The sequence below is a fragment of the Lynx canadensis genome, chromosome Y, assembly GCF_007474595.2.
Source record: "Lynx canadensis isolate LIC74 chromosome Y, mLynCan4.pri.v2, whole genome shotgun sequence".
NCBI lineage: Eukaryota > Metazoa > Chordata > Mammalia > Carnivora > Felidae > Lynx > Lynx canadensis.
Genome location: NC_050200.1, coordinates 455,080 through 469,306, shown reverse-complemented (window position 1 = coordinate 469,306; position 14,227 = coordinate 455,080). Strand labels below are relative to the sequence as shown.

The 14,227-nt window shown below is 38.8% G+C and overlaps 1 protein-coding gene and 1 long non-coding RNA gene across 5 annotated transcripts in view; one reads left to right on the top strand and one right to left on the bottom strand.

Annotated features, from left to right (window-relative positions):
• Nucleotides 1-219: 219 nt before the first annotated feature.
• Nucleotides 220-2,177, bottom strand: LOC115508047. Its single transcript, XR_003966916.1, has 2 exons — nt 1,640-2,177; nt 220-1,400 (listed from the first exon to the last, which is right to left on the bottom strand). It is a non-coding gene; the product is annotated as an uncharacterized LOC115508047 (long non-coding RNA).
• Nucleotides 2,178-2,311: 134 nt separating this feature from the next.
• LOC115508045 (probable ubiquitin carboxyl-terminal hydrolase FAF-X) overlaps nt 2,312-14,227 on the top strand; it is a 184,749-nt gene continuing 172,833 nt past the window's right edge. For 2 of the 4 annotated variants that reach the window (XM_030306447.2, XM_030306444.2), the window contains exon 1: nt 2,314-2,717. The gene's annotated coding sequence lies outside the window, so the exon portion shown is untranslated. Of the gene's footprint in view, nt 2,718-14,227 lie in introns of all 4 variants that reach the window. The other 2 variants (XM_030306445.2, XM_030306448.2) reach the window with 2 other exon arrangements.

Here is a 14,227-nt window from a genome sequence, read left to right as displayed (position 1 = left end):
TCAAATATTTGTCTTTCTCTGACTGACTTATTTTGCTTAGCATGATACACTCTAATTCCATCTATGTTGCTGCAAATGGCAAGATTTCATCAGTATTTTTATTGGTGAGTAATATTCTATTGTATATACACACTGCTAGTATTTTTTGTGAGACAGTACTCTATGGCTGTTGCGCTCCTCATTTGTCTTCCTGGGTTTATCAACAATTAAATACTTTAACCCATGTCATTTGCCTTTTTTTTTATTCCTAAGTCATTTCTTAGAAACCCTGAATGATAAGGCAATATCCGTTCCTACCCCCTACACAGAAAGAGCAAGCTTGCTTATGACAATAGAAAAATAAATGGAATTCCCACGCTCACTGTCCTTCAGCTGTTACATAATACTATACCTGCGACAACCACAAATACCCCTTCATATCATTTCTGTAGATTTTAGAAAGGAAATCTGCAAACTTGGGTGTTCATAGTCTTGTTCCACAGAGTTAGGTAAAGTTATTCAAATCTGTGGAACAGGATAGACCTAGCTCAGATCTAAACACGAAGTTTAGAATATGATCTCTGAAATGTACATACTTAGTAAAAACTTGAGCTCTGAACTTTACAGGATGTATGTATATTTCAGTAAATATATTTACCAAAAAATAAATAAATAAATAAAAAGACTGGTGTCTAAGTATCACCCATATTCAAGACCCTTCATGGAAACAGTAAGGCAAGAAGCAGGAAGCAAAAATAAGGCCTCTATAATGTTTTGCTTGTAATTATTACACGCAGGCAGGTTTGGGGCACAAAGCACATTTTGCTAGGGATGAGATTTCCATTTTCACTTCCTTTTTGATGATCTTGACCAACTAATCTACTAAATATTTTCTTTTCAGAATATCATTTGGGAGATATGTTTTGAAGACTTGATTATGGTAATAATTACTAACGACATCTCTATCAATAGCATATCTGCATCTTCCATGGATTTATGCTAGTAGTTAGTTACAAAGAAGGAACAAATTACAAAGCGAAACAACCCTTTACGTAAAGTTTTGTACGTATATATACACACATGTATAGGTACATATATACACATGTTACACCATGGTGAAGTGGGAAGCATCCCAGAAATACAAGCTTGTTTACACATTATGAAAATCAATGAAAGAAATATATTAATAAAGTACAAAATCCACATGGTCATCTCAATATATCAAGAGTAATGTATTGGACTTTCCTCTTATTCATCAGGGTAAGGGGCCCTGAATCACTAAATCCTGTACAATTACCCCTTCTTCCCACCTCTGCGCCCCCAGGCATCAGTACAGAGATCATGGAGGGAAACGGTGAGCCCAAAGTGTGCCTTGCTGATCGTCCACATACAGCGGAAAAGTCAGTGCTTAGTCTCAGCACCTCTTTTTTTTTTTAATTTTTTTTCCAACGTTTTTTATTTATTTTTGGGACAGAGAGACAGAGCATGAACAGGGGAGGGGCAGAGAGAGAGGGAGACACAGAATCGGAAACAGGCTCCAGGCTCCGAGCCATCAGCCCAGAGCCTGACGCGGGGCTCGAACTCCCGGACCGCGAGATCGTGACCTGGCTGAAGTCGGACGCTTAACCGACTGCGCCACCCAGGCGCCCCAACTCAGCACCTCTTTATGAAGGTCTATCTCTCTCCTCTCCATTACGTAATTTAGGACTGGTGGCGTTTTCATCCGTATTAGCCGCCTGGGCAGATTCATAATACAACAAAACCGAGCGATGCAAGTGAAACTGTCATAGCGACGCCGCTGCGTCACCACACGCGATTAATCCTTTCTTCTAAATACGTAGTTACCCTTCTGTCCATTTTGCTTCACCCGTTCAAGCCACCCACTGTACCAACAGATTCCCAGTTTCAATATGCCCCCTTTTCCTTAGTCTGGCTCGTACGCGACCTAGCTTTTTCCCTAGGGCGGTCTAGAACCAAAGAAGGTTGGAGAGCTGCGTTGTAGCCCATACTGAGGGTGGTGCGACAGCTAATGACCCGACGGCTGCCTTTATTCTGCGATCTTTCCCGTTTTTACCTCAGACCTTCCGGACCAAGAGTTATCAACCAGAACGACACACCTGGATTGGCGCAAGGATTTCTTAATTCCGGTGGAATGAAGGGAAAACGGGTGGGGCTAAAGGGAGAAAGCCGGAAGAGCTGAGGGAAAAGAGGCTGGGCCGAAGTCGGGGGGAGGGCCGAGGGGCGGGACTTGGAAAGGGCCGTGGGGCGGGACTTGGAAAGAGCCGGGGTCCTCTAGGTTCCAGGTGGCGCTGGGGCTGGTGGGAGTCTGCGCCTGTTCGGTTGCCACTGGCTCGGCGGGTTGGTTTTTTTTTTTTTTTTTTTTCGGTTCGGCGGATCCGCCATATTGAAGAGGACCGGCCTAGAAGACTGCTTGAGCCCCAACCTCCCCGCACCCCGCCCTTTAAGGGCTTTCTCGAGTCCAGCCCCTTTCATCCTCAAACAGCTACTAGGCCTTTCGGGAGCTCGCCGCGGCTGCAGCCTCTCCCACACGGGAGGCGGCCGCCTCAGGATCTGGTGTCGGTGTCGGGAGCAAAGAGTCGCGGTGGAAAGACCAGGCCTGGATCTAGGAACGGTGAAGCCAGCCTTGCAGTAGGACTAAAAGGTGACGCAAGACGAACGCACCACCTGGAGCTTATCTAAACCCAGCGGGAGACCTTGCCGGAGGGGGAAAAAATTAGGTAAGAGGACCACAGCGTACGTTGAACGGAGTGGGTGGTTTTTTCCTCAGCGCCGAAGTCCCAAGAAAGGCTGTAGCGGGTTTTTCTTTTTGTTTTTGCCAGACTTGGGATTCAGCATTGCCGCTCTTTGCTGTTTTCGCATACTCTGGTTTCAGGGTAAAGTAACGGTGTCGTACAGTGAATACCTGCTCCTTTGCGGACCCACAGCAGGATTTGAAAGAGAATTCACGAACTAGGGGCGTGTGAGTGTGTTTCCTTTTCTAGCCAAACCCATCGGCCCCGCCATTCTCCGCACAGGGTAGGCGCTCGGTTGTGAGAGCGTTAATGGGTGCCAAGCCGGCTCTAGAATCATGTCGGTTGGGGGAGGTAAGGGAAAATGGCTGACGGCTCTGACGCCTCCCCCAACCCCCCCCCCTCCCCAACGTTTACTGTAGTCCCCTATTTGTACTACGGGTATAAACGCTCTCGATTATTGGATTTATATAGTACAGATTCAAGATCCCAAGCGGGTCTCTTCGCCAGATTCGACATCAAACGCCTCACTGAGGTGCAGTGATTGGGATTTACCGCTAGGCCACAGTTATTCCTGGCTATTGGGGTTACGTTTTTCCCCTTCCGCAGTAGCCAGAGACCGTGGGACAGTTTTTGCCTTCTCCCTTCTTTCAAAGTGTTGAGAGCTAACGGACAGTGAAAGATGTTTTCACGGAAAGGTCGATTCCACGTTAGCTTTTACGTATTTGTTTTTCGCTTTTAATGTAGAAAGAGCGTTTTTGAGTTGGTTAGTAAAATCTCATTGTGATTTCGTATACGGATTTTTTATTATAAAATGTTAATTTGGGGTTATAGAATACATTTAGCATTCTGTGGGAAAGTACGGTTCGTTGAGACCATTTATGCTATTGTGTGGATTTCCTTTATTACGCTACTTGAGTATTCCCATTGTGCAGTTTGTCCCACAGGTCTTTACAACTGAATAATTTTTAAAAATAGTTTCTGAATTCAGTTTACCGGTTGTAAATGTGGGTTAAATTATTCATCTTGTAATTTTTAAGGGGGGGGTACACTGTAGTATTTTCTTACCAGGAAATAGGTTCATTTTGTAAATGCGCTTAACATGTATATACTTAACGCTTTAAAAAAATAAGTTTAGGTTCTTTGATCAGGAAACATTCGGTAAATGTGTTCTTGCAACTTATCACTACCAATTACATTGTGAATAAGAGAAAACTATAGGTTAAGGTGGCTATCTTAAACCCTATTTTTGGAGTGACTTAAAACTGAGCGTAGGCTCTTATATTTTCCTTGCTGTCCTAATTTAACGGTCATTTTTGCCTAAACAAAACTGGAAAGTTGAAAAACATGTTATACAAAGAGGTCAGCACTATTTTTCTCAATTCAGAAACATGCCTGTAGTTTCAACTTAAACACTAAAAATTTTGTTCCAGTGTCTGGGAACATGGAAAGCGTGAGGTACTTGCAGTTAGTGTTCCAAGGATCACTTGAGAGTTTTTTTTGTTTCATGAATTTAAAAATAATATTTTTAGATTTTAAGTATTCAGTTTTTACATGAATGTGTAACATTATATTGTTTTAATGTTTACTTTCTTTTATTGGTTTACGCTAAAAATACTTGGTCTAACTTACAAGTAATTTCTGTAGCCACTAACCAGCAAACAGGTAATTTCTACCTTAAGACACATTACTGAACAGAAATTGTCAAATAGTATTTACCAATACTTTTTTTTTTCTGGAATTCTGAAATACATTTTCAATATATAGGTAAGAAACATTTGGTATCTATTTCAGATTTTTTTCTTTGATGAGATATTTATAATGCAGCTTATGGTTATTGAAACTGGATGTTTGCCAAGAAATTAAGCATTTAGTTGTTATTTAGCTGAACAGATACTTACTTTTTTAGCTTTCTAATACTTTTACCTTTGTTTCAAAATTTAATGTGGAAACCATCCTTTGCCTACACTGAATTAAAGATAATTTTCTTAATAAGAACTTTTTCTTGCTTTGATATATGTACTTTAAAGTGTATGCACTTATAAAGTGAAAAGGCAATTATGTCTTGGTTATCATGTAAATTTTTCTGCAGCTTTTTTGAGGTGTAATTTTTACATACTATAAGATTTATTCCTTTTTTATTCAATTTAGAAATAGGAAAACAGTACCCAATTCCATTTTTAAAATTTTTACATCACCCTAGTTCCTCCTGATCATTAGCTTTTATCTTATTCCCTTCCTCTGTAGCCACAGTCAATTTCTAATCTTTGTATCTCTATAGATTTGCTTATCTTGAATATTTCATATGTGATCATATAATATTTATTCTTTATATCTGGCTGCTTTCACCTAGGTAATGTTTTTGAGATTCATTCATACTGTATTGTGGCTCTATTTAATACGGACCTAAAGCTGGTAGGAACATTACAAGTTTTGGTGGTACATGAATAGTATAGGTACATGCCTAGGAGCAAAATTGTTGCATTGTGAATTTATGTTTAGCTTAAGAAACTTCCAACTCATTTCCAAAGTGTTGTTATTCCTACCAGCAGTTTATAAGTGTTGTAGTTCTCTGTATCCTGACTTTTGGTTACACCCGCTTTAGTGGATGTGCAGTAATATCATGTGGTTTTAATTTGCATTTGCCGATTGGGTAATGATGTGTATGCTCACTGGCTGTTTGTAAATCTTTAGAGAAATGTGTATTCATACTGTGCCTTTTTTAAAAATTAATATCTAGGGGCGCCTGGGTGGCGCAGTCGGTTAAGCGTCCGACTTCAGCCAGGTCACGATCTCGCGGTCCGTGAGTTCGAGCCCCGCGTCAGGCTCTGGGCTGATGGCTCAGAGCCTGGAGCCTGTTTCCGACTCTGTGTCTCCCTCTCTCTCTGCCCCTCCCCCGTTCATGCTCTGTCTCTCTCTGTCCCAAAAATAAATAAACGTTGGAAAAAAAAAAATTAAAAAAAAAAAAAATTAATATCTAATTTTTTCAGTTTAGGTTATATCTTTTATTTGACATGATGTGCAATATTTTTTCGTAGTAGTCTGTTATCTCTTTGCTTAATGGCATCTTTGAAGTGCAGATTGTTTCTTTTTTCTTATTTTTTAAATTTACATCCTAGTTAGTTAGCATATAGTACAGCAGAGTGTTCAGGAGTAAATTCCTTAATGCCTCTAAGCCATTTACCCCATCCCCCCCCTCCTACCTCCCCTCCAGCAACCCTGTTTTTTCCCTACATTGAAGAGTCTCTTTTGTTTTGCCCCCTTACTGTTTATATGTTATTTTTGCTTCCCATCTCTTATGTTTGTCTGTTTTGTATCTTAAATTCCTCATATGAGTGAAATTATAATGATATTTATCTTTGACTAATTTCGTGTAGCATAATACCCTCTAGTTTGATCCACATCCTTGCAAATGGCAAGGTTTCATTCTTTTTGATTGCCGACTAATACCCTATTGTATAAATATACTACATTATCTTTCTCCATTCATCCATCGATGGACATTTCGGCTCTTTCCATACTTTGGTTATTGTCAGTAGCACTGCTGTAAACATTGGGGTGCATGTGCCCCTTCGAAACAGCACACCTGTATCCCTTGGAAGAATACCTGTTAGTGCAATTGCTGGGTTGTAGAGTAGTTTTTTTATTTTTTGAGGAACCTTCATACTGGTTTTCCAGACTGGCTGCCCCAGTTTGCATTCCCTCCAGCAGCACATAAGAGATTCTCTTTCTCTGAATCCTTACCAACATCTGGGGTTGCCTGAGTTGTTAATGTTAGCTATTCTGACTGGTGTGAGGTGGTATCTTATTGTGGTTTTAATTTGTATTTCCCTGAGGATGAATGATGTTGAGCATTTTTTCATGTATTGGCCATCTGGATGTCTTTGAAGAAGTGTATATTCATGTCTTTTGCCCATTTCATCACTGGATTATTTGTTCTTTGGGTGTTGACTTTTATGGATTTTGGATACTAATCCTTTATCTGATATGTCATTTGCAAATATCTTCTTCTGTTCCAGTTGCCTGTTAGTTTTTTTGATTGTTTCCTTCGCTGTGGAGAAGTTTTTATTTTGGTGAGGTCCCAGTAGTTCTTTTTGCTTTTCTTTTCCCTTGCCTCCCGAGACATGTTGAGTAAGAAGTTGCTGTGGCCAAGGTCATAGAGGTTTTTGCCTGCTTTCTTCTAGAGGATTTTGATGGCTTCCTGTCTTAAGTTTAGGTCTTTTATCCATTTTGAGTTTATTTTTGTGTGTGGTGTAAGAAAGTGGTCCAGGTTCATTCTTCTGCATGTCGCTGTCCAGTTTTCCCAGCACCACTTGCTGAAGAGACTGTCTTTATTCCATTGGATATTCTTTCCTGTTTTGTCAAAGATTAGTTGGCCGTACATTTGTGCGTCCATTTCTGGGTTCTCTAATCTATTCCATTGTAATGACTGTCTGTTTTTGTGCCAGTATCTTACTGTCTTGATGATTACAGCTCGAAGCTCGAGATTGTGATGCCTCCAGTTTTGGTTTTCTTTTTCAAGATTGCTTTGGCTATCCAGGGTCTCTTCTGGTTCCATACAAATTTTGGGATTGTTTGTTCCAGTTCTGTGAAGAATGCTGGTGCTATTATTTTGATAGGAATTGCTGACGTGCAAGTATTTTTAATTTTGTTGAAATCGTTTATTGTAATTTTTTATTTTTGTTTGTGGTTTTCCTAAGAAATCTTACATAACTAGATCACAAAGATTCACTTACAGTTTTCTCAAAGGATTTTATATTTAAAGTACTTAACCTTTTGGTGTGCAGTTCATTTTGAATTAACTTTGTGTATTACAAGAATTAGAGATCTAAATTCATCTTTTGCAGGTGGACATTCAATTCTGTCCTTTTAGTTAGTTGAAAAGACTTTCTTTTCCAGTGAAGTCTTGATTCCCTTGTTGGGAATTATTTGACATGTTGAAAAAGGCTTATAATTAAGGGTTCATTTCAGGATTGTCAACTCTGTACTGTTGAACTATGCATGTCCTTTTTATTTCAAATGAGAACAACCTTTAAAACTTTTTTAGTTGTGGTAAAGTACACATAAAATTAAGCATCCTAATTCATTATGAATTATGAATTCATAATTAATTCACTAATTCATCAGTATTAAAAATGACCACATATTTTTTTCAGCCATCATGAACTTAATACTTTCATGTTAACCTTCATTACATTTTTACTTCTCACTTTTTTATTACAGTTGTTAATAGATTTTTGTGTTTTTCATTCTTTCAATACTTGAGTAATAGATTTTTAGCTTTCATTTTTTTTTTTCAGTGTTGTGTCCTCAAATGTCATTGTCTTAATTATTTGAACAGAGCCTGACATTAATGTTTGGGAAAGGGTTAATGCAGAGGTGTTTTTTTTTTCCTCAACCCTGATAGCACATTATAGTCACTTGGGGAACTTTGGAATAATACTGGTACTCAGTGTTCATTGCACCATTACCTCATCCTCCTATTTAATTTGTCTGATATAGAGTTAGATAAGCGATCTTTAAAATCACTGTGGATAAAAATTACTAGGTTGTTATTTTTAATCATGCAGTTCTAAATCTTTTAGATAAATAAGAGCATGGCTTTTTTTGTTTTTGTTTTTATTTCATTTTTAAGTAAGCCCTTACCCAACATAGGGCTCAGACTTAATAACCCCAAGATCAGGAGTCTCATGCTGGCTACAGCTGACCCAGCTAGGTGCACAGAACACTACTTTTTATGTTGATAACTTAATACCAAAGTCATTTGAGTTCTAATTATGTTTGTTATTAGCATTTTGTATTACCTTACATAGATATTTCTATAGCTAGATGTGAAAATTGAGACATAATAGGCTCAACTAGTAGTGATTAGAGCCACCATACCTGTCATTGCCAATGTTCTATAATCACTGATTATATGTGCTTTTACATATTTAAACATTGAAATTTGGCTTGCTTTAAATCTCAGAATAGGCTTAGGTTTGATTAAAAATTTTGGCTTGTAATTTTGTTTCAAAGATTAAGTATTCGGCTATATAACAAGTGGTTAGCCACAGAAATTTTAAATTGCATTGAATAAAGTTCTCTTTCATTTACCTCCCAAAATATGCCGGACTTTTTTTTTTTTTTAATTTTTTAAATGTTTTTGTTTATTTTTGAGACAGAACATGAGCAGGGGAGGGGCAGAGAGAGAAGGAGACACAGAATCCGAAGCAGGCTCCAGGCTCTGAGCTGTCAGCACTGAGCCTGACACGACGTTCCAATTCATAGACTGTGAGATCATGACCTGAGCCGAAGTCGGATGTCCAAATGACTGAGCCACCCAGGTACCCTGGTAGATTTTATTCTTTAAAAATGTTTTGAAATGGGCGCCTGGGTGTCTCAGTCAGTCATCTATTCACAGATGAATTCTTACTACTTAACAGGTGATCCTAACGTATTAGAAATAGATTATGAATTTCTCACACCATTCAGTAATTTTGTTATTTTGCCATTAGGCAGCAGTATCTTCTTTTGAGTGTTTCGTGTTAGTAGTGGTATCAGAAATCGCACACCCAAACTCACAGATAGCTTTTCTCTAGAAACCTATTTTTTATTAAGTCAGTTAATTTTATGAGGCTAGATAATTTTTCCAGCTTTCGTTTTCTATCATTTTATTCTGCCTCAATAAATGTGCTATGATTAAAGTTAAATGTGATGGTGTTAAACTATTGGGATTTTTGCAACTCTTTTCAGTTTAAAAAAGTTACCAAAAAAATCATTCTGAACTTTAGCCTTCCCCAGTGCAATGTAAGTGTCAACTATAGTAGAACGGGATTCTTTTTATGTATTGGCTTTAGGAATAATTTTGGACTTGGATAAGTCATCACAATTTGTGTTTGGGTGATGTATTCTGGCATGATTCTTCTTCCCTTCAGTATGTGTGCTCTTATTAGTTGTCTTCATGTATGTGTGTGCTGTTCTGATTTTGTTTTAATTTGTTTTGTTGAGGTGCTTTTGTAGTAATGTCTTCCTTCAGATTCTTTTAGGTTTAGTGACATCTATGTGATTAAGATTCTCTAAGGCACTGATATTTCTAGCATTGGAAAGTGTCTGGCAACAATAGCCAAATTATGGAAAGAGCCTAAATGTCCATCAACTGATGAATGGATAAAGAAATTGTGGTTTATATACACAATGGAGTACTGCGTAGCAATGAGAAAGAATGAAATATGGCCCTTTGTAGCAACGTGTATGGAACTGGGGAGTGTGATGCTAAGTGAAATAAGCCATACAGAGAAAGACAGATACCATATGGTTTCACTCTTATGTGGATCCTGAGAAACTTAACAGAAACCCATGGAGGAGGGGAAGGAGAAAACAAAAAAAGAGGTTAGAGTGGGAGAGAGCCAAAGCATAAGAGTCAGATGCTTAACCTATTGAGCCACCCAGGCATCCCTGAATTCATTTTTTTTAATTAGGTGTAATTTCAGACATTTATCATAAGTGTTGTGATTTAATCCTGTCCTTGGTGCCTCTTTCACATTATCAACAATTTTTGTTATTAATATGTTGTAGTGAACATTTGGGGTTGATTTGAAAATTATGTTCAAAATTTTCATTAGTTTAAGTACATTTCAGTTTAGTAAGGTTTTCTAATGTCATTTGCCCTTAAAAATTTTTTTTAAACGTTTATTTATTTTTGAGAGAACTAGAGTGTGAGTGGGGAAGGGGCAGGGAGAGTGAGAGACGTAGAGTCTGAAACAGACTCCATGGTTTGAGCTGTCAGCACAGAGCACGACATGGGGCTCGAACCCATGAACTATGAGCTCATGACCTCAGCCAAAGTTGTACACTTAACTGACTGAGCCACCCAGGTGCCCTTCTAATGTCCTTTGCCTTTACATACTGTTCTCCTAGAAGTTAGGTATGTGCCATTTGTTCATTCTACCGTGGAGACATTGTTTTCATGTTCCTTATTTCCGTGTCAAATACTGCTCAAAACTAGCTTCGTGAACTTAATTTTCGTATAGGTTTCTAACATATTTCCTGCCATAAAAATCACACACACAACAAAAACCCCTCTCATATCCTCCATTTATGTTGACTTTCTGGGTTCTTTTTTTTTTTTTTTTTTTTTTTTAATTTTTTTTTTCAACGTTTATTTATTTTTGGGACAGAGAGAGACAGAGCATGAACGGGGGAGGGGCAGAGAGAGAGGGAGACACAGAATCGGAAACAGGCTCCAGGCTCTGAGCCATCAGCCCAGAGCCCGACGCGGGGCTCGAACTCACGGACCGCGAGATCGTGACCTGAGCTGAAGTCAGACGTTTAACCGACTGCGCCACCCAGGCGCCCCTCTGGGTTCTTCATGTATGCCTTAGGCTTACAACTTAGCAACTTTACACTGTTTCTTTGGGAATGTTTTCCTTGTGATTTTTGATGTCAGTTACTTTTCATCTTTAATGACTGAGGTTTATGGGATGGTTTACATAGAACTATAAAGTGGTCTCTGGCTGTTTTAAATAAATCTTTTTAAAAGGTGTCTTCCTCATTTTTCTAAGGAGACAGTTCTGGTTTGGAGATTTAGTTTCTCTTTTTAATCTGTGAACTGAGATGTATTATGTTTGCATGTAGAATAATCTCATTTAATCACTTAATAGGTTTATTATATTATTCCATTTATGAGAAACAGGCAGACTAGCAAGCAGTAAATGACTCCTTAAATATTTCATGTAATTCAGTATCAGAGTTTATATTAGTAGTTCTCAACTTGGGCTAAACTTGTTTCTTTATGGGATATTCAGCAATGTCTAGAGGTAGTGTTGGTTGTTGTGTTTAAAGGCAAGTTGGTGGGGCGCCTGGGTGGCGCAGTCGGTTAAGCGTCCGACTTCAGCCAGGTCACGATCTCGCGGTCCGTGAGTTCGAGCCCCGCGTCAGGCTCTGGGCTGATGGCCCAGAGCCTGGAGCCTGCTTCCGATTCTGTGTCTCCCTCTCTCTCTGCCCCTCCCCCATTCATGCTCTGTCTCTCTCTGTCTCAAAAATAAATAAAACGTTAAAAAAAAAAAAAGATTTAAAGGCAAGTTGGCATGTAGTGGATGCCAGTGAATCATTAAAGAACAAGGATGGTGTTAACATCTGACAGTACACAGAACCAAGTAAGTTAGTATCTTCTCTCTCTGCCCATCAGCCTTCCCAAAGTTATCTGATCCAAAATGTCTACGTTGCTTAAGTTGAGAAAACTTCATCTACAGGATTATTGGTATTTCATTAAGGTCATTGTTTGTTTTAATATATTTTTTTAACATTTATTTTTGAGAGAGAGAGAGAGAGAGAGACAAAGCACAAGCAGGGCAGGGACAGATAGAATCTGAAGCAGGCTCCAGGCTTTGAGCTGACAGCACAGAGCCCAATGCAGAGCTCATACTCACGAGCTGTGAGAACATGACTTGAGCTGAAGTTGTACACCTAACCAGCTGAGCCGCCCCAGGTATCCCAAGTTCATACCTTTTTTATTAGACTTGTGTTCCATAGATGTGTATGTGGTGAACTAAAGGGAGAAGGATTGAGTGTAAAGAATCCTAAAGTAGTAGTGTCCAAAGAATGTATCCTTTGCCACATATGAGGGGGTATTTATTATGTGAGACACATAAATATCAGCTGTTGAGATTGAGTTGCTGTTATTAGAGGATTATTTTAATAATCCTCAATGCAGGCTTAGTGGGGAAATTAGTAATGAAAAGAGAATCATGGGAAACTTCCTTGGCTTCCTTTCAGCTACATGGCACCACAGATTCCTCAAGTGTACCTCCTTTTCTGTTTCTTCTCTTCCCAAATACTCTTCAAAATTCTTACCATGCTAATTCCACTAGAGTGAAGTTATTTTGACACAGCTTCCATGTAGTTTTTTATGGTTATTTATTCTTGCATTTTTTTAAATATTTTTTTATTTATTTTTGAGACAGAGAGAGACAGAGCATGAGCAGGGGAGGGGCAGAGAGAGAGGGAGACACAGAATTTGAAGCAGGCTCCAGGCTTTGAGCTGTCAGCACAGAGCCCGACGTGGGGCTCAAACTCATGGACCGTGAGATCATGACCTGAACTGAAATCAGACGCTTAACCGACTGAGCCACCCAGGCGCCCCTATTTATTCTTGCATTTAACTGAACTATCTGTCATTGATGTGAATGCCCTGATGTTTCCTGTTACTTTTCCTGACTCTTGTTTTTCTGTTCAAGTATCTTCCCTTCTCAGGTCTGATATACACTCCTGACTTCCTATGTCATCTTCAGCTACTTTATTTGAACTCCAGTAGCACTTTGTCTACTGAATTCAGTGTTTTCTGTTTCTTTTTGATACCTTTCATAATTTTGTATTTTCAGTACATTTGTACTTGATAGTCTTTTGCTTAGTAAGTGCCATTGAATACTTCAGTTTTGCTTACTTATCAACATTTGTGCAGTGATTACATAGGCTCTAAAGAATCATTACAGACTCTAAATTTATCACAGTAATATTGATTGATAAGTTAGATTTATTAATTGTTACAGAATCTAAAACAGTGCCATTATACATGCAACTTGTAGATTTTTCTGGGATGTCTCTTGAATGAAGTTGGTTTCTGAAGTGAAGCTCAATTTTGAATGATCGTATGGGATTGGTTGAGGGAATGTGGTGGTTAATATAAAGTGTTATGATGATTAAGAGACCTATTGCCGTATGTCTTCAGTCAACTAGTGAGCAAGTTATTTAACCTCACTGAAGTTACAGACTTGAACCTCATAGACTTGAACTAAATGATTGTTCTTGAATTGTATTCACTGATTTAATACCATGCTAGTCTCTGGGAGATGCATGACTAATTTCCTCTTTAGACTGTAAATCTAATGGGCCAGATAGTAAGTGCTGTATTAAAATAGAGGTATAAAAAGTAGGATAGTAGAAGATGTGAAGGAAATCATTTCCATTTCAGGTTGTATACTGTTTGCTTGTCCTTAAAGCTGTAGGATTTGGGTGGCTGTACAGATTTGGTCAAGGACTTCCAGGGAGAATAAACATTTGAGACTGAAGAATGGAAATGTGTGGTATATTTAGGAAAAGACTAGTAGTGGAATATGGAAAGAACACTGGGAATTATGGGATGAAGCTAGAAAGCTCATTTGAGTGAGATTAGATTAGAAGTTATTTCATGTGCCATGTTAAGGTAGTTACATTTATTTTTAAACAGTGAAATGGGCCTTTTACTTTTAGGGGAAAGAGATACTATGAAATCTATTTTGTAGAGATGTTGGAAATTCTGGTGACTATGGAGGTTAGGTTGCAGGTAAATCAGGTTCCTGTAGAACTGAGACATTTTTAGCTGTTTAGGTAAACAATGTTTGGGGACCTGTTTTAAGAAATTAAATTAGGGGCGCCTGGGTGGCGCAGTCGGTTAAGCGTCCGACTTCAGCCAGGTCACGATCTCGCGGTCCGTGAGTTCGAGCCCCGCGTCGGGCTCTGGGCTGATGGCTCAGAGCCTG